We start from the raw sequence: 22,688 nt of genomic DNA, 5'->3' as shown, positions 1-22,688 counted from the left end.
AAGCAGAGTTTCTGTGTACTGGATAAGATGTATGAGATCAAATGTCTAATGCTGATATATCTAGTTTGGTCCAAACGAACGAAAATCTCAAATTCAGATTTAGCAACAACCAAAAACATGAACTCCAAACATGCAGTTTTCAAAGGACCACTGGATCACACACTCATCCTAATGCCTTCAGCCCTAATGGAGGCTCACTTAATGTGGAAATTCACTGCGCATACTTCCCTGGTATAGAACACAGTCTGCACAAAACCAACATCCTGACCTTTCCCTTCCCTGCCACTGCAGGTCAGAGTGTACTTTTGTTCACTGCTACTATGCTAATTCTCACCAACTTCCAACCGTTTGAGAAGTCCTCCTAAAAAATGCAATGGAATAATTACAGTTCAATGTCCTACTTCTCAGTTTTGCCATAGATGGCCAAGTATTTTCTCATAAATGTCCTTCTGTTTCTACTCAAAATGGACTTTCTCCTTCCATGACATTAATAGTACCAGTTTCCTCTATCATGTTAGCAATCATCCATTGTTTGGCCATGCATTTGAAGATTTTCAAAGAAAGGATGAAGTAGGGCGGGGCAAAAATTTTCTCCAGGCTACATCAGACTAATTTTCTCCCACTGCTGTCTACAGACTTTTTCCTTAGAAGGGTGGGGCCAATCGTGGGGGAAGGACCAGAGAACAGTAATAAAAGGAAGGGAAATGCTGACCCTGCTTCATCCATTATTCTCTGATCACAGGCTCAGTCCAGTGAATATCTACATCTCTAATTTTTTTATTTTTTTCTTAATTTTTAAAAAGCATAACAACATACAAACATTCATACCATATGATCATTCCATTCCAATATAATCAATAAACTCACAATATCATCACATAGTTGTATATTCACCACCACGATCATTTCTTAGAACATTTGTATCAATTCAGAAAAAAGGAATCTACCAAATTTATTTTAACATTTGTTCCCCCTATTATTTATTTTTAATTCATACGTTTTACTCATCTGTCCATTTCATAGATGAAAAGAGTATCAGACACAATGTTTTCACAATCACACAGTCACATTGTGAAAGCTGTATCATTATACAATCATCTTCAAGAAACATAGCTTCTGGAACACAGCTCTACATTTTCAGGTACTTCCCTCCAGACTCTCCAATATTCCTTAACTAAAAAGGTGATATCCATATAATGCATAAGAATAATCTCCAGGATAAGCTCTAGACTCTCCAATATTCCTTAACTAAAAAGGTGATATCCATATAATGCATAAGAATAACCTCCAGGATAAGCTCTAGACTCTGTTTGAAATCTCTCAACCATTGACACATTATTTTGTCTCATTTCTCTCTTCTTTCTTTTGGTCTAGAAGGTTTTCTCAATCCCATGATGCTGATTCCCAGCTCATTCTAGGATTTCTGTCCCACGTTGCCAGGAAGGTTTACACCCCTGGGAGTCATGTCCCACATAGAGAGGGGGAGGGCAGTGAGTTTGTTTGTCGTGTTGGCTGAAAGAGAAAGACCACATCCGAGCAACAAAAGAGGTTCTCTGGGGGTGACCATTAGATGTAATCTAAAGTAGGTTTAGCCTATCCTTTGTGGGGATACGCTTCATATGAACAAACCCCAAGATTGAAGGCTTGGCCTACTGCTTTAGTTGTCCCCACTGCTTGTGAGAATATCATGAGTTCTCCACATGGGGAGGATGAATTTTTCTTTCTCATCACTCCCCCAAGGGGACTTTGCAAATACTTTTTTATGCACGATGGCCAGTTTCTTCAGGGAAACCCAGGCTATCACTTTCCTCACCACCCTATTTACTTTTTTCCAATTTTACCTCTGTCCTCCCTACAGAAACCTTATGATCAGACCGATCCTGATATCCTTCTTATACAACAGGAAGAGTCAACTCACTATACAAAAGACAAAACTCCACATTCTCAAGCAAACCCTGGAACCTGGCAGTGGGGAGGGAAGGGGCATTGGGAGAAGAGGCTGTTTCTTTTCTCTCCTCCAGATTAACAACCTCAATTTCCTCCATTCACCTTTATATCTTTTGGTAGACCTTCATGATTTCTCCCATGATTTGTCAAAAACAAGAACATAGCATTATGTTCAGACAATCTGAAGTCTCTGCTACGTTGAGAATAGTTCAGAAGTCCATAAGGTGATACATAGCTGAAAAAAAGGGGACTAAAAAACTATTTGTACTATTCTTTTTTGATTCTCTGTACCAAACAACTTCCTTTTCCTTCATTAGCTTCAGATGTTCTTGTCTTAAACACATGGATTTTACTGTAAGCCCTTAGGACAGAAAATTAAGTGACCTAACATTCATTGAGCACCTGTTAGGTCAATAATCTGTCTGGGCTTCACATAGTATGGTCTCATTTAATGCTAACAGCTCTATAATGTAAGCTCTGCTAAGTATACAAGCAGAGTCAGAACTCAAACCCAGGTCTGCCTGAATCCAGAGCCCAAGTTTCGTCTGCTACACAGCCTGAAAACTTTCAAAGCCAGCCCTCAGCAGACCCATGCTAAGGCTTCTCAGGTTTTACCTCACCCTACAGGATGCAGAACTACCATGGAACATCTCCAACTTTGTCTCATTCATCTTCAACTTTCTTATCCTCAAAAGAAAGGCTGCAGATTAGTGGCCTCAGTGTGCTATTTAAACTGCAGAAGGAACATCCAGAGACTTGAATTTGTTTATAACAATTGACAAAAGGTCCACTTAAGATGGCCTGGAAGTCTACCCTCAGAAGAGACTTGCCCTCCTCCAGGCTAAAGGTCATGCAAGGTACAAATTTAGAGCTTGGACAGACATCTGCTGATGCATCTGGAAAACAAGGGGAGGAGACAGGAAAGAGACAGGAGGCAGCCAAGGCCCTGCAGATGTCTCACTGGGCTGTGTGTGTATGTGTATGTGTGTGGGTATTTCCTGGTGCATCTTTAGAACAATCCTGTAAATTAGGACGGGTGTGTCAGACTTTAAGAAAATCAGCATGATTCTCTTACAATGCTTCTGCTCCACTTCGAATTACTGCAAAATCAGAAAATGATTGAATCATGATGTCAAGCTTTAACATGCAATTTAAAATAGGGAAGGCCAAAATGAGAGAGTTAAGCTAAGATGAAGACTGACTCATCTGAGGCTCTTTCAAAAATGCAATCACTAGGCCTTCTTTATGAAGAGAACACTATAGGTAAATATCTATAAACAATAGCATGAAGCATATATCATAAAATTTCTGTGTGTCTGGTGTGTAGAAAGAGAGAGAATCTTTCCTTAAAAGCATTCAGAACAATTTTCTCATACTTAAATTTTTCAGTTTCATCTTTAAAACAGTCACATGGCACATTTAGCCAAAGGATTTCAAGATCTGCATGACATCCCGAATTATGATACTAGAACCTAAAATGTTATCAATATTGTTTAAATGACTTTGGTTTCAAAATCATGTTGCTCATTTACTATGGCAACAAGAACAGAACATTTCATCTCATAATACAATCCACAAAGAGATTTATCTTTTTCCACTTGCTGAAAAGCTGAGCCTTGGATCAGCTGTGCACATGCAGCAAGTTGGTAGACAAAACACATTTTAAGCTTTCAGATACTGAGACACTGATAATAAAAATAATCCTAGATAAATTTAGTTGTTTTTTTTTTTCCAAGGAGTGTTTGCACCATTATCTAGGTGATCCTTATAATGAGTCTGCCTAGGAGGGTGAGAATTATTTTCCCCATTTTGGGAATGAAGCAACAGAGAACTAACATTCAAGGAAGACAATTTAAAGCAGTGGTTCCCTGAAGGTGATCTCTATTTCTTCACGTGATAAAGACCATTTTAAAAGACCCCCCCCCCCAAAAAAGGGACCATTATTCTCCAGATCCCTGGAAAAAGTAAAAAAAAAAAAAAAAAAAATCAGGTGCTCATGCAGTCCCCAAAAGTCACTCTGCCCTTGTGATGCAAAACACAATCATTCGAAACAGATGCAAGGTAATCTGGGAATTATATTTTTAGGATCCACGTTTAACAATGAATCATCAAAAAATAAAAATAAGGGTGCAAGGGTGTTCAGTAGTTACAATGCCCACCTGTCATGCAAGAGACCAGAGTTCGAGTCCTGGACCAGGCACCACCCCACCCCATCCAAAAAAAAGTATTAATTGGGAGTTTCGTAGTTCCAGGATTTGCTGAAACAAATCCTAAATCAAACCTTTAAAGAAAGATAAGGATTAATGAGCATGGAAGCAGGTATATGAACCTCAACTTGCCATACATTGCTTGTGGCTTCAATCAGTTTCATAGACCTGAACTCTGCCATTAATATATGATATTTCACGTTCATCCCAACTAAGTGAGCTGAATAAAACACACTAAAGCACAATATCCATTTACCGGATTAAGAGAACATTAACAAAGAGAAATAAAAGGTGAGAGCACACACAAATATATGTTGGGCGAGAGGCTGTTTGCCAAAGGACAAAGAATCACAAGGTCCAGAGTTCCAAAACAGGCTAATGTGAAAATACATTTCCTCAACTCAGGGAGATTACAATCTGTTTACTTCCACATGAAAAATGAGCACCACTTTGTGCATGAGAGGATAATTAGCACTATTTGATAAAGCCAGTATTATAAAAATCCCAACAAAACTGGTCAGAGTATACATTTGCTGCCACATTTCCTTAAAACTATTCAAGACAAATACATACATGCACTATATGTGACATATATGAAAAGATGTTGGAGAATATTTAGTCCAAACTCCTAATTTTACAGAGAAGAAAAAGGCATCAAAATTTCAACTTCTTAATGAAACATTCATGGCACTTAGGAACAAAATCAGGTCTTGAATTCCTACCACACAGCGCCAAATCAGACACAAATCTGAGAACAGCCATTTCTGAAAGTCTAGAGATTAAAAATGAAAGAACTTCACACAAATGTCAGGTAATGCAGAAAAACTGGGAAGAAAAGGAAACAAGGGATCTATCAATACATACGAACCCCATTAATCTGGCTGCAGTTCTTTACTTGAAATCGGCACTAGCTGGCAAATTGAAATATTAAGCTTTGTCTTTCTCCCTTTCAATTTCAAAAGTCACAATCTCTGAAACGGTATAGAAAAGAAAAATGAATTGCTTGAAGCAGTAAGTTACCACCAATTCATGCTCCAATTCCCACAGCTTATCCATACCCTGGTAAAGGCTCAAGAGTTTAAACACAAAGTAAGGCAAGGGTCAAGCCCAGGAGGGGACAAACCTCACAGATGCATTTGAATAGATGCTGTGAGCTTTCTTGGGCTTTAACTGTTTTCACGCAGGAGGGTTAGGTAAATCCCTAGGAGGACTGGAACAATCGCATCCGACATTTAATTTACACATATACGATGTATTAAAATAACTAAAAACACTTTCTACAACAAACTTGAACTATTTATAGTACAAGTCAATAATGACCTAACACCAACAGCCAGACAATAGTTAGAAAACACACAGGGAAAGCCTGTGTTTTATATCAACTCCTATTTTCAATGTACCAGAATTTTTTTTTTAACCTCCTCATACATTTTGCTCCTACAAAAAGAATAACATGGTGTAATTTCAGGAAAGTCTGGAAAACAGAATGTCTCAAGTATTGATGTTTACTGCATATTCAGTGTATTTGAAGTTCTAAAGGAAAAGGTTCTTCAATTAATAGAGATGAGATTACTTAGAAAACAAAAAGAAATTAAATGGGAAATATATAACAAATGAGAAGAAAAACATCTCAGCAACATAAAAAGCACCGAGTCATGCTTCTGTAGCATTTCAAGCTTTAAATTAGGGCAGATTAATACAGCCACCCTCTTTTTGTTACCATGATAAATTTATACACAAAATAATTATAAATTGTGTTTTGTTTACTTGCGTTTTGTCCTTCACCCCACCTAAACCATTAACTTCTATAAGAGAGAAACCAGGACTCTCACTTTGTCTTCCAGGATAGCGCAGCAAACAGAGCCCACAAATAGCAGGTACTGACGACATTTCTGGAATGAATATTTTACCAAACAACTGCCCAAAATTTTGTTCAAATTTGATAAAATGCAAAGATGGCAAGAACGGGAGAGAAACAGACACTCTTAACACACTACTGGGAATGTAAGTCGGGACTAACTTTTAAAAGGGTAATTTACAGCAATTTGGCAACATGGCAATACCCTCTAAAAATAAGGAAGAAGTTTCCATTACACACTGTTAAGTGAAAAAGATGAATTACAGCACTGTACCTTGAGTGTAATCTTATTTTGTTTTGTTTCCCAATGGCAGAAATTCTTTGGTTTTTGTTTGTTGTTTTTGTGTGGTTTTTTTTTTTAAACTAAAATCAAAAAAGATCTCAATTTTGCCTTAACTCAATATTCTTAGTTCCAAGGGACAGAGGAAAGTTTGCAGCAATGATATGAACTCAACATCACCTGGGTACCCCAGATTCTTCAGTTGTGGTCTGACTCAGAGGGGGCCTACCCACAGGGTACACGATGCATCAGAGATCCCAGGATTCCCAGGCCTGGCGAGGGTTTTCATTAGCACCCACGCGCACATGCTCTTTCATCCAAGCACCCCATGAGGTGCTCGTCTTCCCTGACGTTCTGTTATCCGCGACCCCCTCCACATTCCGCTTAGCTTCTGATTACGCAAAGTTGTATATGTCAAAATACGTAATAGCCTAGAGTGCAACGGGAGTAGTGGTGGCTTAGAGTGGCCTTCAAAACCACACTTATACCAGAATTGAGAAAAAGAGTAGGAAATTCCTGAGAAAAATGGGACCCCCAGTTCAACTCCTAGTACCTACTTCAAGCAACACTCTCATCTAAGCAATGAAGCTAAACGTTAAAATTTCTACCAACCCTTAACCCTTTCCTTGTATGTAAGAAAAGCTTCCTAGAACTTTACAAGTATAGCTGTAAAATGCTGGTAGGATTGGGTCCCTCAGTGCAGGATTCTTCTAGAGTTAAGTAAGCACCATGCCTTGTGTCAAAAATGAGTGAGGGACAAGAGGGGGCCCCTCACTGCCCTTCAATTCTCTCTGGGACCAAAGCCTCTTTACACAGATGGCTCGTGGCTGGGAACTTAGGAGAGAAAGCCAGAGGCCATCGGGGCTTCAGCCCGTTTCTCTGGGGCTGATTTGGAACAGCCAGATATGCCTCAGAAAGGGCAGAAATGCCCAAACCTTCAAGCCCAGCCCTTTAATGTCTCTGCCTGGGTCAGTGAATCCTATTTCCCAGCCTGGGGTGAGAGGCTAGCTAGATGGTCATTTCCTAAAATTGAGACTGCCACCATCACATGAGCCTCAGAGGTGGACGGGCCTTCTGTACGGCAATGGTACATGCACTGGTAGCAAGGGAGCCCAAGAGAGGGGGACCCCAAGTATCTTCTCCAGGCTACCACAGGAGGGTGAAGGTTTACCCACAGGGAGAGGAGGTAGAGTCTGGCCAGGGGGCACCCATACTTCATCTCATTCAACCTGGAGATCAAACTGCTCAGCAGCTTCAAACTCAGCATTCATAGCTGCAGCTCACTCATCCAGCTCGGATTTCAGGACCCCCGGCACCTTCTTCTTCTTACATTTCTCTTTCGTGGTTAGTGGGGAGATTCTGAGAAGGGCCATGTCTGGGGTCCAGGGCTTCATAGGGACCCTGAAGGCCTCAGCTGACTTTAAGCATACCACAGGTAAGACTCTGGCCAAGTTTTCTGCCCCCAGCAGCCCCTCGAAGCCAAAGCACGACCTGCAGCCTAGGGTGGAGGTGGAGGCAGAACCAAAGGCTCTAGCCGGCTGTAGGATCACCTGACCTTCTTAGACACTTCCAAGTCTCTGGCATCTGGGTATCCTTCCTTGGAGTTAGACTTGACATTCAGGGACTTGAACAGAGGAGTGAGTGAGGGCCAGAGTGATGGATATACTGCCTGTCTTCAGGAAGTCCTCCTTGGTAGGTTCCTTGATAGAAGGGCTGTTTTCTTTCTCCAGGAAAAAAGGCAATCTACTCTTGGGCAGCTCTCTATCTTCTTTAAGATAATGGGCTTTTGGACCAGAGCTGGGGGAGAATATTTTCCACCAGATTTCAGGGAAGGTGCTTGGGAGAACAGGGCCTGATTTCCACTGGGACCTCTGCAAAAACTTGGTAGGAGATGGGGCCTTAGGCCAGAGTGTCAGGCAGTCCCACCAGACCCTGTCTGTTCCCAGACATTTCTAGCCTTGGCCTCGATTTCCTCTGCAGCCACTGGTGCAGTGGTGGTTTGTGCCAAGCCTGAGGGCCATCGGCCCCTATTTTGTTTTTTTTAAATAGCAATGCATACATATTTTGTATATAGGATGACCATGTATGGTCAGGGACATGTATATCGCACAACTCCAGGGGAAGCCACTTCTACTATAATCAAAATATAATCCACATATCCAACCCCAGAGCCCTACTTAAACAAATACACAAGGATTTACAAAAAATATAGACATTAACTCAAATAATAAATTGAGGAATGGAAATTGCATGAAGAGAAGGAAGACTTATCTTTTCTGTTGTACACCCTGTTACAGTGTATCCACTTCATATATCGCTTTTAAAGCTTTAATTATTTTTAAGAGGGATGGTGTTAAGAGGAGAAAAGGTCTTCAAATCAAATATGTATGTATGTGTTTTGCTACAAAAAAATTATAGACAGTAAACAACCAAAAATGAATTTAAAACAATTTTTCCCTGCTTTCTTCTCCTTTAGTTTTCCTCTTTCCTGGAATATCTGTTAGGAACCAGTGATTAGAGCATTGGTTTTCATTCTATACCTGTTTGGGGTCTCATCAGAATAATTTCTCGCTCCCAACAATTCGAATATCAATAAGGAGAAACAAATCAGCTTGGCACAATCCTTCCCTACCAGGGGTAAGAAAATATCCACTGAGGAATTTTGAAATACAAAACACAAAACTTGCTATTACATGCCACCCAATCCAGTGAGGCAGAAACCGTGAAGCAAGGTACAAATAGAGTGTGTACCTTCCTTGTGTGTAATGAACATTTTATTTTTTCTTTTTTCAGATTGATCAGTCATGCTTACAATTTATATTTATTGCAAATACCTTCTAGGTTTCTTAGAGATAGTTATTTAATGTTAACAGGTGATCAACTTGTCAACTTGATCGATTACAAGTGTGTATTTCCTTAATGTAGTTCAAGTTAACAATAGGACTAGGCTACAACGGTGCTTTTAAAAGCTATGCAGCACTGAGCATGTGAAATATACCACTGTTTCATGTGTCTCTGCAGTTTCTAAAAAAAAAAAAACACAAACATCTCAACCTCAGCTGGCCATAAATAACCAATACCTGGACCCTATCCCCTAGGCCAATTAAATCAGAACCACTGTGTCTTAACTAATGGTCAAAAGAAAGTATTTCACATCAACGCCAGGCATAGATTCATTCCCAAGTTACTTCCCATTCATTTCCAAGTACCCAAGTTACTTCTTGGGTACTTCAAGTATACCAAGACATGGCTCTGCTTCTAGAGCTAAACTCCACTGAAGACAGAATGAAACAAGCAATACAAGTTATTCAGCACTGTGGCTGCTTGTCTACACTGCTACCAGCTTTACAAGGGTCTTTCTAAGTACACAGCCAAGCAGGTGGCTTGGTCCCTATTCCTAAAAGCTACAAAACTCCAGAGGCTGTTTCAGCCACAGACAACTCCAAAAATAAATAGCCCATTACTCAGAGCTCACGGCCCTAAAGGACCCTAGGTTTCTCTACGTCACTCCCCTGCTGTCTCCTTGCCTCCCATTCCCATTTTCTTAGCTGTCACAACACGTAAATGTTTTATTTGACTGCAATTAAGATACATGGAAAAAAAAATCATCCTGGAAATTATATGCCCCTACCATAAATCTGCCACGATCTATAACCAAATGTTAATAGAGGCTATGTTCTACCTGTGAAGCCAGAGACTCAATAAAACACTGCTAAAAAGCCTTGCATGCCTCTGTGTATTGCAGTCAAGGTCAATACCGTTTGTTTCTTGGAATGGCCGTGGCAGAGAAATTGGGGTGGGAGTGGGGGTGTCGTTGGGAAACTGCCAAGAAATGTTGATTGGAAACATACGGCAAAGCACAAAAGGCATTACCCTTGACTTATTTTAGTCTAAGGGGGAGTTTACATCTCTTCCTAATATTATAAATGTAACCTAACTAGAACTCCATTCAAAATTTGATTTAGGGACATGGAAGATGTCTGGCACAAGTGTGACTGTTAAAAACTAATATACGCTGGCATACTAAGGTACAGTAGCTTTGTTGTATTTCTTTCAATTACAAAAAAGGAGTACAATCAACTTAAATATAAGGAACAGTCCAGATCATTTTTATTTTGGTTTCTGTACGGAAAGTGAATCCAGCAATTTAAGAGCAGAATTGTCAGAAAAACATTAGATCACAAAGAAAACTTTTCCATAACTGTCATTTACAGATATTTCACCAACATCAGCATCATATATACTGAGACTCTTTAAGTTTGGTGGTGTCAATCACCAGCACATAATGGAGACTTACAAGACTATCTGGTAGTTACTTGATCTCAAGTAGATATCTCCAGTCCCATTGTTCAAGTAGCATATAATATTCTTACCTCTAGGTAAATAGGATCTCACAGGACTGTGTCCTTAGTTTTATAATAAGGTTCCATACTAGATTTTCAGGATGAAGTAGTACCAGAAAACTAAGTCAGAAAATTTGACTCCTTATTTCCTCTAACTCTTTGCAGGACCTGGGAAAACCTATTTAGCCATTCCAGGCCTCAATGCCTACATCTATCAATTGAGCAGGTTGGGCTTAAAGGTTTCCAATTTACCACTAGGAAAAAAAAAAAGGCAGCTGAAAAGTTTAAAGGGAATGATGTCACAGACTCGGAGCCCTCATGCCAATGGTGTCATTTGGTCAACATTTCCCATTGTCTGACACATGCTTGGTTTATCACACACTATGAGAGACAGAAAGCAATAGCAGGATCCTGACCTCCACAAATGTAGGAAGCTGTTTTATAAATGTAAATGTTTACACATACATATGAAGTAATTAAGTTATGCAAGTTATGCAGCAAGACAGTAAAAGATTATGTGACAGAATGTGCTGAACAGAAGGAAAAAAAAAAGGTTAGTGAGAATCAAGAAACAGGTCAGCAAGGGCTGGAATAGTTTAGGGTGGGAATACAGCAGTGGAAAACTCCAAGCAGCAGAAACTATGCCCAGTACTTTAGAACACAGTAACTTGAACTACCTGCAGGCCATGGGGTGGTTAGACACACAGCGCAAAGGAGAACATAACAGCTCTTTAGATTAAACAACACGACAAAGGTGGCTCACAGAGCTGATAAGGCGAGCCCACCCAAAGAAAGTGGGAGTTGAATTTAATCCTGGACACTGGCTTCTCATACCACAGGAAACTGCACATGTGTGAGGAGCAAATGCCAAGAAACTCTCTTAAACTGGGCACCTGACCCATTCTATTTGCCAAAAAATGTCCCTAAATAAATGAAGCACAAAAAGCAAAAAGAACCGTTTCATTCATGTGCAAACTCAAAAGGTCAAAGCCCTGGAGCCTCCCTCAGCCCTGATTCACTCAATATACTCTTCACACGTCTTCCTATCCCCCGACCCTCATTATCCCATGAAAAGAGGAGCCCTTCCTGCTTCTGAGTCCTCCTCCTTTTGGTTCCCAATGTCCAGCTCTGCTGCTCCACGGGTCAGGCCGGCACTTTCCACCCAGGGACTGGAAGAAGGTAGCGAACATCAGACCAAAATGTGTTTCCGATAGAAACAAACCCATAGAGAGCAATCACAGGGCCAAACATCCCCATTTCTTTTTCAGGTAAAGATGGATCAGAGATGTTGAAAATTTAGAGGAATCCAGACAGGCTGCCACTAAGCCAGTGCCATAAAGTCCCAGCTCTTAGAAAAGAGATGCTGCATCAACATGTGTCTGACAGAAAACTGATCAACCTAAGACAGAGAAGCTAGACCAAAAATTAATTGAGATCACCAATGGAATCTTGATTTCATTTTAGAAACACTCAGCACCTAGCACACAACAGGTTCCTAAACGCTGTTGCTGTTGTTGAATTTATAAAACTGATCAATATATATTATTTAAACAAGGTACACTTTCTCATGAGTCTTCTTCAGTGTAGATTATGCCCAAGAATGTTTTGTTTTAGAAATGTGTAATCCCAAACAAACCCATCCAAACTTGTATGCAAGAAGAAAAAAAGCAAATTCAAGTTCAGCAATTTTTCCAATTTTTAATATATTTGAACAGTTCTGACAGATTACTTTGCACTTCATATGTTCACTTTCTGATTCCCTCTTGGGCATCTTTTATAATCTTTAATAAGAGAGCTTCAATTGGATGAAAACCTGTCAGAACCAAGCTGAGAGCCATATCCTGACAGAAATAAAAAGATATGGCAGGCCCGAAAAATACAAGCCAATGTATTTCAAGTAAGCATATAAATCAGTTATTGAATCCCAAGTACAGTGCAGTTTAAGTGTTAAGAGCCAAATTTTCCTCCAACCAGAAGGCATTAATCAATTAATGTTTACTAAATATAAATGTGAAGACATCCAGCCTGGGAGATTCAGAACTGCCCTCTGATCTCTGCATTTGCATTACCAAATATTTTAACTACCTTTTTGTACACTAAGGACAGAAGAATGCTAAGCAAAACTAGAGTGGCAATTTTCCCTTTGAGACCAAGAGAAAATGACTATCACGCTTACTATCTTCTAGATACCCCATTTCCAAAAGCAGTTTGTTTTATTGGGCGGCTGAACTCAATCACTGTTAACACCTTCAGGGGTTGGTCTCCCAAGAATCCTATCACTCCAGATCACATCATCGTCCTTAACAGAGCAGCAGCTCTGGACTTCAAAATGGGCAATGTCAACGGGCAGACCCAGCAACCACAATACAACCATTTGCAAGAAATAAGTAATGGGATGCAGGCTCAGGATAGGACAGAGGGCAAAGGTCAGGCCCAGTTCTCCCCACAGATGATTCCATGCAGGGCTCTCAGACCCTTGCCAAGGACCTTTTGACCAAAGCACAAAGCTGTCCCCAGCAATGCACACCCCTTTCAGGCAAAGGCTTCTAACACAATAATCTAGGATCTTCAGTCTCAAGTATATAAACTAAAAGCAAGCCCATCAAAAAAAGGCTTTGTGCCTTATGACACCAAGGCAAATGAAAGAGTGAATGGAGAGATGAACCCTAGATGGAGACCTGCTAAGAAATCTAAGACCAGGACCTGACTGAAGGCCTTGGCTCTTTTCTGGGAGGTACCAGCTTCCTCTTTCTGATGCCTCCCAACCATCTGGTTAACTGCTGCTTCCCCCATCCTTTCTCATTGGGTGCTTTTGCATGTTTAGAATAACATGTTTCAATCTTAGTTCCACCATGACAAGACATGTTACCTTAGTCACTTTTCTGTACTTCTCTTTCCTCATTTGTAAAATAAGAATAATGAGAGTACCTGTCTCACATCATGGGATTGAGAAAGCCTTCTTGACCAAAAGGGGGAAGAGAGGAATGAGACAAAATAAAGTGTCAGTGGCTGAGAGATTTCAAACAGAGTTGAGAGGTTATCTTAAAGGTCACTCTTATGTATTAAATAGATAGACCTTTTTAGTTTGTGGTGCATCAGTGTGGCTGGAGGGAAGTACCTGAAACTGTTGCGCTGTGTTCCAGTTGCCTTGATTCTTGAGGACAACTATATAAAAATATGTTTACACTGTGACCTATATGATTGTGAAAACCTTGTGTCTGATGCTCCATATATCCAGGGTATGGACAGATGATAAAAAAAATATGGATAAAAAATAAAATAATGGGGGATAAGGGATAAAATAAATTGCGCAGATGGAAATACCAGGGTCAATGTGTGGGAGGGATAAAGGGTATGAGAGGTATGAGCTTATTCTTTTTTATTTTATTTCATTTTCTGGAGTGATGCAACTGTTCTAAAAGATGATTATGGTGATGAATACACAACTATGTGATGACATTGTGGGCCACTGACTGTATTTCATGTATGGACTGCATGTGTGTGAAGATTTGTCAATTAAAACATTAATTAAAAAAAAAAGAGTACCTGCCTCAGTGCTATGAAGAATCAATGAATTACATGAGTTAATCTTCATAAAGTGCTTAGCAAAGTGCTAGTGTGTGGCAAGCACCATGTAAGTGTAAACACTTAATTTTGTTAAATTGTTCCTTCTTCTTCATGGCCAGCCAGAGAACCTTATATCAAATCAGGAGGATACCATAAAAGAGAACTTAAGAATTGTGACACCTTGTGCAAAATTTCATTTTGTGACAATGGAAATTTTCTGAAAGCTGGTTGTGCAGATATTGACATCACTGTATAAATTTACTAAAAGTCAGTCTTATCTACACTTAAAAGAAGTGGATTTCATGGCAAATAAAGTGTACCTCAACAAAGCAGTTGAGAGAGAGAGAGAACTGAGACAATCACATAATCAACCTAACTAAATTAACCACCTGGTCATCATAATGGACTTAAATAAATGGCAAAAGATGGGAACAGGAGAATCCCTAGGAAACTTTGAGCTTCTAGACAACCCAAGACAATTTAAGCACTGTTTGTGACAAAGAAAACATGTCTCAACAGTAAAGTACTTTTCCTGGATTTCTTAAGCCTGTTTCCCTAAATATGGGAGGCAGCCATATGCCCGAAAGATCGGGCCTTCTGAGATTAACAAAGGTGATTTCAAATCCATGGCCTTAAATAGTTTATTTTGACCTATCCAAACCAGTTTTCTCATCAATAAAACTACGGTAAAAACTCACAGGTATTTCTAAGTATTGGATACAATAATAAATGTAAAGCACAGACTAAACTACTGTTTGGCATGTGGTAGGCACTCAAAATACAGTAGCACAGTAAAAGCCATCACTCATATTATAATTGTATATAAATATAATAAAATGTACACTAACATATTATCATGCAAAATAACAGGCAACCAAACTTTCTCATTTATCTATTCTTGCACTGTTCCTTTAAAATCAATTATTGGTGATATCTCTCTGCACACCATCTTACTCAGCATACAAGGAAATGCATTCCAAGGTAGCAGAGACTTATAACAGGAAACCATGCTGATAATACAATTGAATCATTTCACATTTCTAAAAGTTTCCTAGGAGAATTCAGTGTCCTTCAAGAAGTATTTGAAGAGAGTTATTTGAGGAAAAGATTTAGAGACTTAATATCTATCAACGATACACTTTCAGCCAGGTTTATAGAGTTCACCCAGTAAGCAGCCACTCTTAAATTCCACATTTGCAAGAACCTGTGAGTAAAGACCCACATTTCAGAATTGTACCCTGTCCCTCCGGTCCCAACACATTGGCACTGAGTTGTTCCAATGTGACTGCATATTAACTGCCCAGAAATAGAATCACAGAGCAGTGGTGTTTATGTGGTATCTGTAACCCTAACACTGTCATGGAGAGAGAAGACAATTAATTTGCAGTTGGTTAAAGCACCCCATATTATAAGCTTTGGGATAAAGCAAATCACTATTAGGTCCATGATAAGCCAATAATTTATTTTTCAAACTCTGCAGCCATTCATTCAATTCAGCCAAAGACATGAATAAAAGTCTCATACCCACTAATGAGAGAGAACCCTAAGTAATGTGGAAAGAGGAAATAGGGGGCATCAGGCAGTTATTCTTTCATTTCAGTTTTATAATGTGACTGTACTAATAACAATGCTTACAGTTTTAATAGCATTTCTAAAATGCTCCCAAATACATGATGCATCTGACACTTCCTAGTAAACTTTGCAGAAAGATTAAGCAGCCAATGCTAGATTTCTCAGGCAAATCTGAGCGTGGAACTCAAGTCTTCCTATCCCGAGTCTTGTGCTCAATCTCATGCAGCTTCTAAAAGTAAGATTTAGAGTGAAACCTGATCAATTCTTCCCACCAGTGGGTTTCTGAGCATGCTGGTTTGAAAGGATGCATGCCCCTAGAAAAGCCATGTTTTAATCCCAACTCCATTTTGTGAAGGCAGCCATTTCTTCTAATCCCTATTCAGTATCGTATCTTTGAAACTGTAATCAGATCACCTCCCCGGAGATATGATTTAATCAAGAGTGGTTGTTAAACTGGATTAGGTGGAGGTGTGTCTCCATCCATTTGGGTGGGTCTTGATTAGTTTCCGGAGTCCTATAAAAGAGGAAACATTTTGGAGAAAGAGAGAGATTCAGAGAAAGCAGAGGAGAGCAGAACGACATAGCCATGAGAAGCCGAGTCCACCAGCCAGCGACCTTTGGAGATGAAGAAGGAAAATGTCTCCCGGAGAGCTTCATGAAACAGGAAACCAGGAGTAAAAGTCAGCAGATGATGCCATGTTTGCCATGTGCCCTTCTAGATGAAAGAGGAACACTGACCGTGTTCACCATGTGCCTTTCCAAATGAGAGAGAAACTGTGTTCACCATGTGCCTTCTCACTTGAGAGAGAAACCCTGAACTTCATCGGCCTTCTTGAAGCAAGGTATCTTTCCCTGGATGCCTTAGATTGGACATTTCTATAAACTTGTTTAAGTTGGGACATTTTCTCAGCCTTGGAACTGTAAACTTGCAACTTATTAAATTCCCCGTTTAAAAAGTCATTCCGTTTCTGGTATATTGCATTCCAGCAGCTAGCAAACTAGAACACTAAGTATCTTTACAGATGTACCGTCATCACGAAAGTCAAAGCTTGGAACACCACCAGGTAGTTTAATTCCACAGAAATGGATGAAATCCCCCAGGTCTGTTCATTCTTCCTTTGGCTCTTATCTATAAACTTCCACATAATCAGTGGGGAGAGTGCATCTGTCTGGCAATTTTGGACTCGGATGTGGCTGGTCAGCTTGTTCCTAAAACACTGATGAACTTGCAGTTGACGCCCAATGCTTGGGGTGCTAAGAACAGACTTAATCACCTCTGCCTTGGAGAACAAATATCTATTCTCTTGGGGGAACTTTATTAATAACTGCTTTTTGGGGATAATATTCAGAAATAGATGCTTCTTTCTAAAAGGTTTGGGTTAAAAAGTATTCATAGGAATGGGCGGCAGATTTTTACTAATGACATTTAGAATAGTGTTCAATTTTACTCTTAGAAATCATACTAACAAATGAAGCTCTTCAGTAAACATTTTTAAGCCCAGCGCTACAAAGAGTTTCATTTTGCTTACAAGCATTCTCTGTATATTCCGAAATTTTCCGTAATTTTTGGTGACTAAATTAGTCCTGTCACAAAACTTTCATTTTTTGCTTCCCTATTCTCTTTTTAGATACTCTGGCATCCATACCCTCTAATCTCTTCTAACTGGATATTTTAAGACTCTTTTTTCAAATGCTTTGCTTAATCACTGTCTTAGACTTATGATAAAACTGGGCTTTCAACAAACTGGACTGCAGGGGACATACTTGTAAATTATTCTCAAGCTTTCCCTACCCCTTCAAAGTTTTTCCAATCTACTTAAAAGCCTCTCAAGCCTTGGGGGGAAGGATAATGAATTGGATAGTTTTGCTCTGTCTCTGATGCTTGCCATTAGCCCTGGTCTAGCCCATTTTTGTCTCACCAGAAGCATGGCTAAAAACGGCCTTTCATGACTTGCCTCTTACAACAGAAGAGTCTCTCCCATATTCCATGGCACCCAGTTACATACCTTCACTAAGGAAGTTCTGAGAGTTCTGTACTCTGCCAACGCGGAGTATAGGATGCCCTAATGTTTCCTCAGAGGGTGTTTTCTGGGGTATCTACACACTGCTATACACTGTCTACATTTGCTTTCTTGGTTTAAATTCAAACTTCAAGATGGACCCCAGCAAGACATGACTTAAAATAGTCATTTTAAAGGTAAAAAGAACAGAATAAAATATTAACTGGGATCTAGGATACAAAATGACATGTGAACTCTGTTTAAACATGTAAGTTTTTAAGCTATGGATATAAATGAAAATGAAAAGGAAATCACCGCTTGGAAGGTAATGGAGTAATCGGTGACTTTTCTAGGTTCCAACTGTTCCACAAGAGCTGCTCTGTGTAATTAAAAAAATCAATGCATTTACTCATAGACTCACTGCTGTGCAAAGAAACAGATGGGTTCAGACAAAAAAAAAAAACACTTCAGGTTCATTTGAATTTTAGCACACATTCAGTGAGGCACATGGAAGGTAACGTCATATGTTGGAGAAGCAGCTGGGAAATGTACACAAGAACAGAGCAAAGAAGGAGATGCATCACGCACTGGCATGTTTTCTTCCTTCTAATCTTTTGCCTTCAGAACCAGCCCTTTGCTCCTAAGCCTCAAGGCCTTGATTTATCTTGGGGTGTATGTGCAGCGATCACGGGAGCACCTCTGTGTTCGCACATCCCACAGCTGCACTGCCCTAGACTATTGCCTCACACCCTCTTGGCCTCACCATCCGCACACTACACTGACCAAAAGCACATCTGTTTTCCCTGCTACCATAGCCTCCCCAGTCAGCAAGTTCAGCTGACAGAAAGCCAAGGAATTTCCTTTGCACGTCAATGCCATTCAAAGAGCTCCCCAACTCTTCTGGGTAGTTCCACACAAACCTCAAATAGTCATCACTCAGTCACTGACCCTCAAGGAGCAGAAAAGTGGCACGAATCATCCAAAGTCACAGATAGCCACATATTTTCTACTTAGTTCAAGAAATCTTGCACGTCAGATTTGCATGTCTATGCTGCATTACATTTGCTCAGGTGGCTCTGTATTCCCTAATCAGACTAGAATGATAAATGATAAATGTGGAAGTCAACAAAGAATTGAAAACAATCACTGCAGATAACCACACAGGATAACCTATACCCGAATCATTAAGGGTTGACTACCCAGATCTATAAATCCAAATCAAATCTCGGTATTTCAAGCCTCCTTGGAAGTAGACTGCCCATCTAGGAGCCACAGTGGCTCTTTTTCTAGACCCTTGAACATAATGTGGTTTAGTAAGTAGAGGCTGCTCTAACTAACTACCGGAGACACAACGGGTAGATTTTAGAGTTTTGCCTTGAATCATGTTAGCCTATCTCACCCACATTTTCATTGTCTTGGCTACTTACACTTGGGAAATTAAAATCTATCACACCAGGGTATAGTTAAAATTAAATATAACTGAAGTTTAATCTCATTCAAATGTTTAATCTCAATCACAGAAATGCCTAGTCAGAATGGACAACTATGGATTTAGGCACTTCAACTGCGAAGCATTTGTAAAGGCTGCAGCTGAGCAATGAAATGATGATATTCACACCGATATATTCAATTCTAGCTTTGGTCTTTCACTTCAACTGTTAGAAAAACCATAAGATTTCATGAAAGCTGAAAGATGGCTTCCCAAAAGATATGATTCAATTAAACCTGTGAATGTGACCTTCTTAGGAAAATGGGTCCTAGCAGATATTGTTAGGGATTTCAAAATGAGATCATCCTGAGTAGGCCCTAATCTAATGAGAAGTCTTTAGTAGAAAAGAAGAGGACACAGACACACAGGAAGGTGGCCATGGGAAGATGGAGACAGAGATTGGAGCATAGCATCTACAAGCCAAGGAATGCAAGTGAATGCAAGCAGCTGCCAGAGGGTAGGACAGAGGCAGGGAACCAGTTCTCCCTCAGAGCCTCCAGAAGGAACCAACCCTTGATTTTGACCTTCTAGTCTCCAGAACTTAGGGAGAATAAATTTTTGTTATTGTAAGTGTGCTGGTTTGAAGCTGTTATGTACCCCAGAAAAGCCATGTTCTTTTTTTCTTTTTAATTTTATTAATAAAACCAATCAACACACAACATGAACATTCTTAACATTTGAACATTCCATACTTGGTGTGCAATCAATGGCTCACAATATGATTACATAGCTGTATATTCACCACGATGATCATTTTTCAGAATTTACATCACTCCAGAAGAAATAAAAAGAAAAAAGAAAAGCCTCATACATACCATACCTCTCACTGACCACTAGTATTTCCCTCTACCTGATTTATTTTAACATTTCTTCCCCCTATTATTTATTTTAATCTATATTTTCTACTCATCTGTCCATACTATAGATAAAAGGAGCATCAGAACAATCACACAGTCACTTTGCAAAAGCTATTATCACTATGCAGTCATCTTAAAGAAACATGGCTACTGGAACACAGCTCTACATTTTCAGGCACTTTCCTCCAGCCTCTCTAATACATCTTAAACTAAAAAGGGGTTCTCTATATAATGCGAGGCCATGTTCTTTTAATCCAATCTTGTGGGGACAGACCTAGTGTTGGGTGGGCTTTTTTGGTTCGGTTGTTTCTATGGAGACGTGACCCTGCACATTCAAGGTGAGTCTTATTCCTTTCCTGGAGCCCTTTATGAGAGAGAACTCGCAGGCAACACAGACAGCAGAGAGATGAAACCAAGTGAAGAATACCTGATGAACCCACAGGAGCTGAGAAAATCACCATGTGCCTTCCCATAAGATAGAGAAGCCCGGACACAATCGGCCTTTCTTGAATGAAGGTATCCTCTTATTGATGCCTTAATTTGGATATTTTCATGGCCTCAGAAACGTAAATTTGTAACCTAATAAATCCCCTTTGTAAAAGCCAATCCCTTTCTGGTATATTGCATTCCAGCAGCCTTAGCAAACCGAAACATTAAGCCACCCAATTTGTGATAATTTGTTATGGCAGGCATAGGAAGTTATTACATTAGCCTAACAGTGTTAGGCTAACAGTGAGGGCTATACCCTGCTGGGCTCATATAAATAAATTTGAACATAGCTCATTCTACATCAAAGCTGAAGACAAAATATTAGTCACTAGTTACTGTCATTATCTACTAATATTGCTTTGAAAAAGTAGCGACATCCATATGTGTTCAAGTACATACATAAGTATGGCTCACAGTTAATGTAGATGTCCATACGACAGCGCAGTGTTAGAATCAGGAAAAGAAGAACAGAAACATTCAACAAAGTTAGAAGGGACTGATAGAAGCTGCTGAGGTTTAAAGAGCTTATCTCAAATGAGCAGGAGTCGGGAGAGACACTCCTCAAACTTGCAAACTAACTCTGAGGTGGTTCCTAGCATCTGATTCAGATAAGCGAATTCATTCAAATATCCACCAGAGTCGACTGTGTGCCAGATGTCATGCCACAAGGGGACAGAGCAGTACCTGCTGTGAAAGAACTTACAGCCTCATGGGAAAACCGGAAAGAAAACGTTCACACCTGCTGTTCTAGGAGCTGACAACTCAACTGAGGGGTATCAGCATGTGCCCAGAGTTGTCTCCAAGGGAAAGTGACACTGGACAGCAGGCTCCCCAATCAATTCAGCAAATAAGAGTTTGCAAGGGAAGGATATAAATAGAAAATAAAGATAAAATCATCCCAACTGCCAGTAAGGTGCATTAAGAATCATGAACTTTTCCAAATGAAAGCGGTATATAAAAACACAGAAGTAAGTGAAGAAGACAGCAAAAGAATGTATCATTAACAAGTTAATAGACCAGAAAAATGGAATAATTTTTTTTGCCTTTTGGATTTTTGCTTAATCCAAAAGGCAAAAAAGAGAAAAAGAACATAAAACAAATGAGTTGAATAAAAAATTGTCAGAAAGTAGATTTAAACTCATATCAGTGATCAATTTAAAGGTAAATGAGTACAGAAACCCATTAAAATAAGAGATAAAAACAAAACTCTACCTAGACTGTAGACTGTTATCGCTGTCACATCTAGTCTGGAGTGGTAATTGTTATTTCTGGATTTTCAGAGGCTGTTTTATAGTATTTAGAGATACTAACAAAGCCAGTCAGGTCAGGATTAAGGCAACTCAGCATACAGGGGTAAAGAAGACATTGCCTGTATTTCAGAATTTCACCTACTCTTTGAGACCAAAGGAAAAAAGGTCTATTTTTGTCCAGAATCTAAATTTTCTGTAGCACATAATCGAACTCAACCTGTCTGGATAGATCATCTAAATAATCCAAACATAGGGAGCCCAGAATAGGAATTGAAAGCCTTTAATCCTGTAGAGCTTAATGTAATGCCTGGATACATCCCAAAGTACATTAGACAGATAATTAGAAAGTATCAAGGGATGGGAGAAAAAATACGGAACTATTAAACTTTACCACTGGGGAGAACCCAGACACTGCATCAAACATTAGGGACACACAAATCAATAAACCAAGCCCTTGATCTTAACTCTTGCTCTTATGAAGTTTATGTATGTGGCAAAGAAATTTAACCTACCTATAGGTATGCCTGAGTCACTTCCAGAGGAGCTCTTCTGTTGTTCAGATGTTGCCTCTCTCTCTAAGCCCAGCTCTGCAAGTGAAACCATTGACCTCCCCATTACATGGTTCATGACATCAAGGGGTGAAAGTCTCCCTGAAGGCATGGGAGATGACTCCCAGGGATGAGCCTGGCCCTGGCACTGTGGGATCAACAATGCCACCCTGACCAAAAGGGAGAAAAGATGTATAACAAATAAGGTATCAGTGGCTGAGAGGGTTCAAATAGAGTCAAGAGGCTACTCTGGAGGTCACTCTTACATAAGCCTCAGTTAG

General features: G+C 39.8%; 1 protein-coding gene and 1 pseudogene across 6 annotated transcripts in view; both read right to left on the bottom strand.

The window, feature by feature from the left end:
* Positions 1–22,688, bottom strand: part of FMNL2 (formin like 2) — a 335,576-nt gene that overhangs the window by 242,699 nt on the left and 70,189 nt on the right. The gene's annotated exons all lie outside the window — the stretch shown is intronic.
* Positions 6,558–13,428, bottom strand: LOC143676788 (sororin pseudogene; annotated as a pseudogene).

Source organism: Tamandua tetradactyla, chromosome 3 (assembly GCF_023851605.1).
Source record: "Tamandua tetradactyla isolate mTamTet1 chromosome 3, mTamTet1.pri, whole genome shotgun sequence".
Classification (NCBI taxonomy): domain Eukaryota; kingdom Metazoa; phylum Chordata; class Mammalia; order Pilosa; family Myrmecophagidae; genus Tamandua; species Tamandua tetradactyla.
This window is presented reverse-complemented; position numbering and strand designations above follow the sequence as displayed.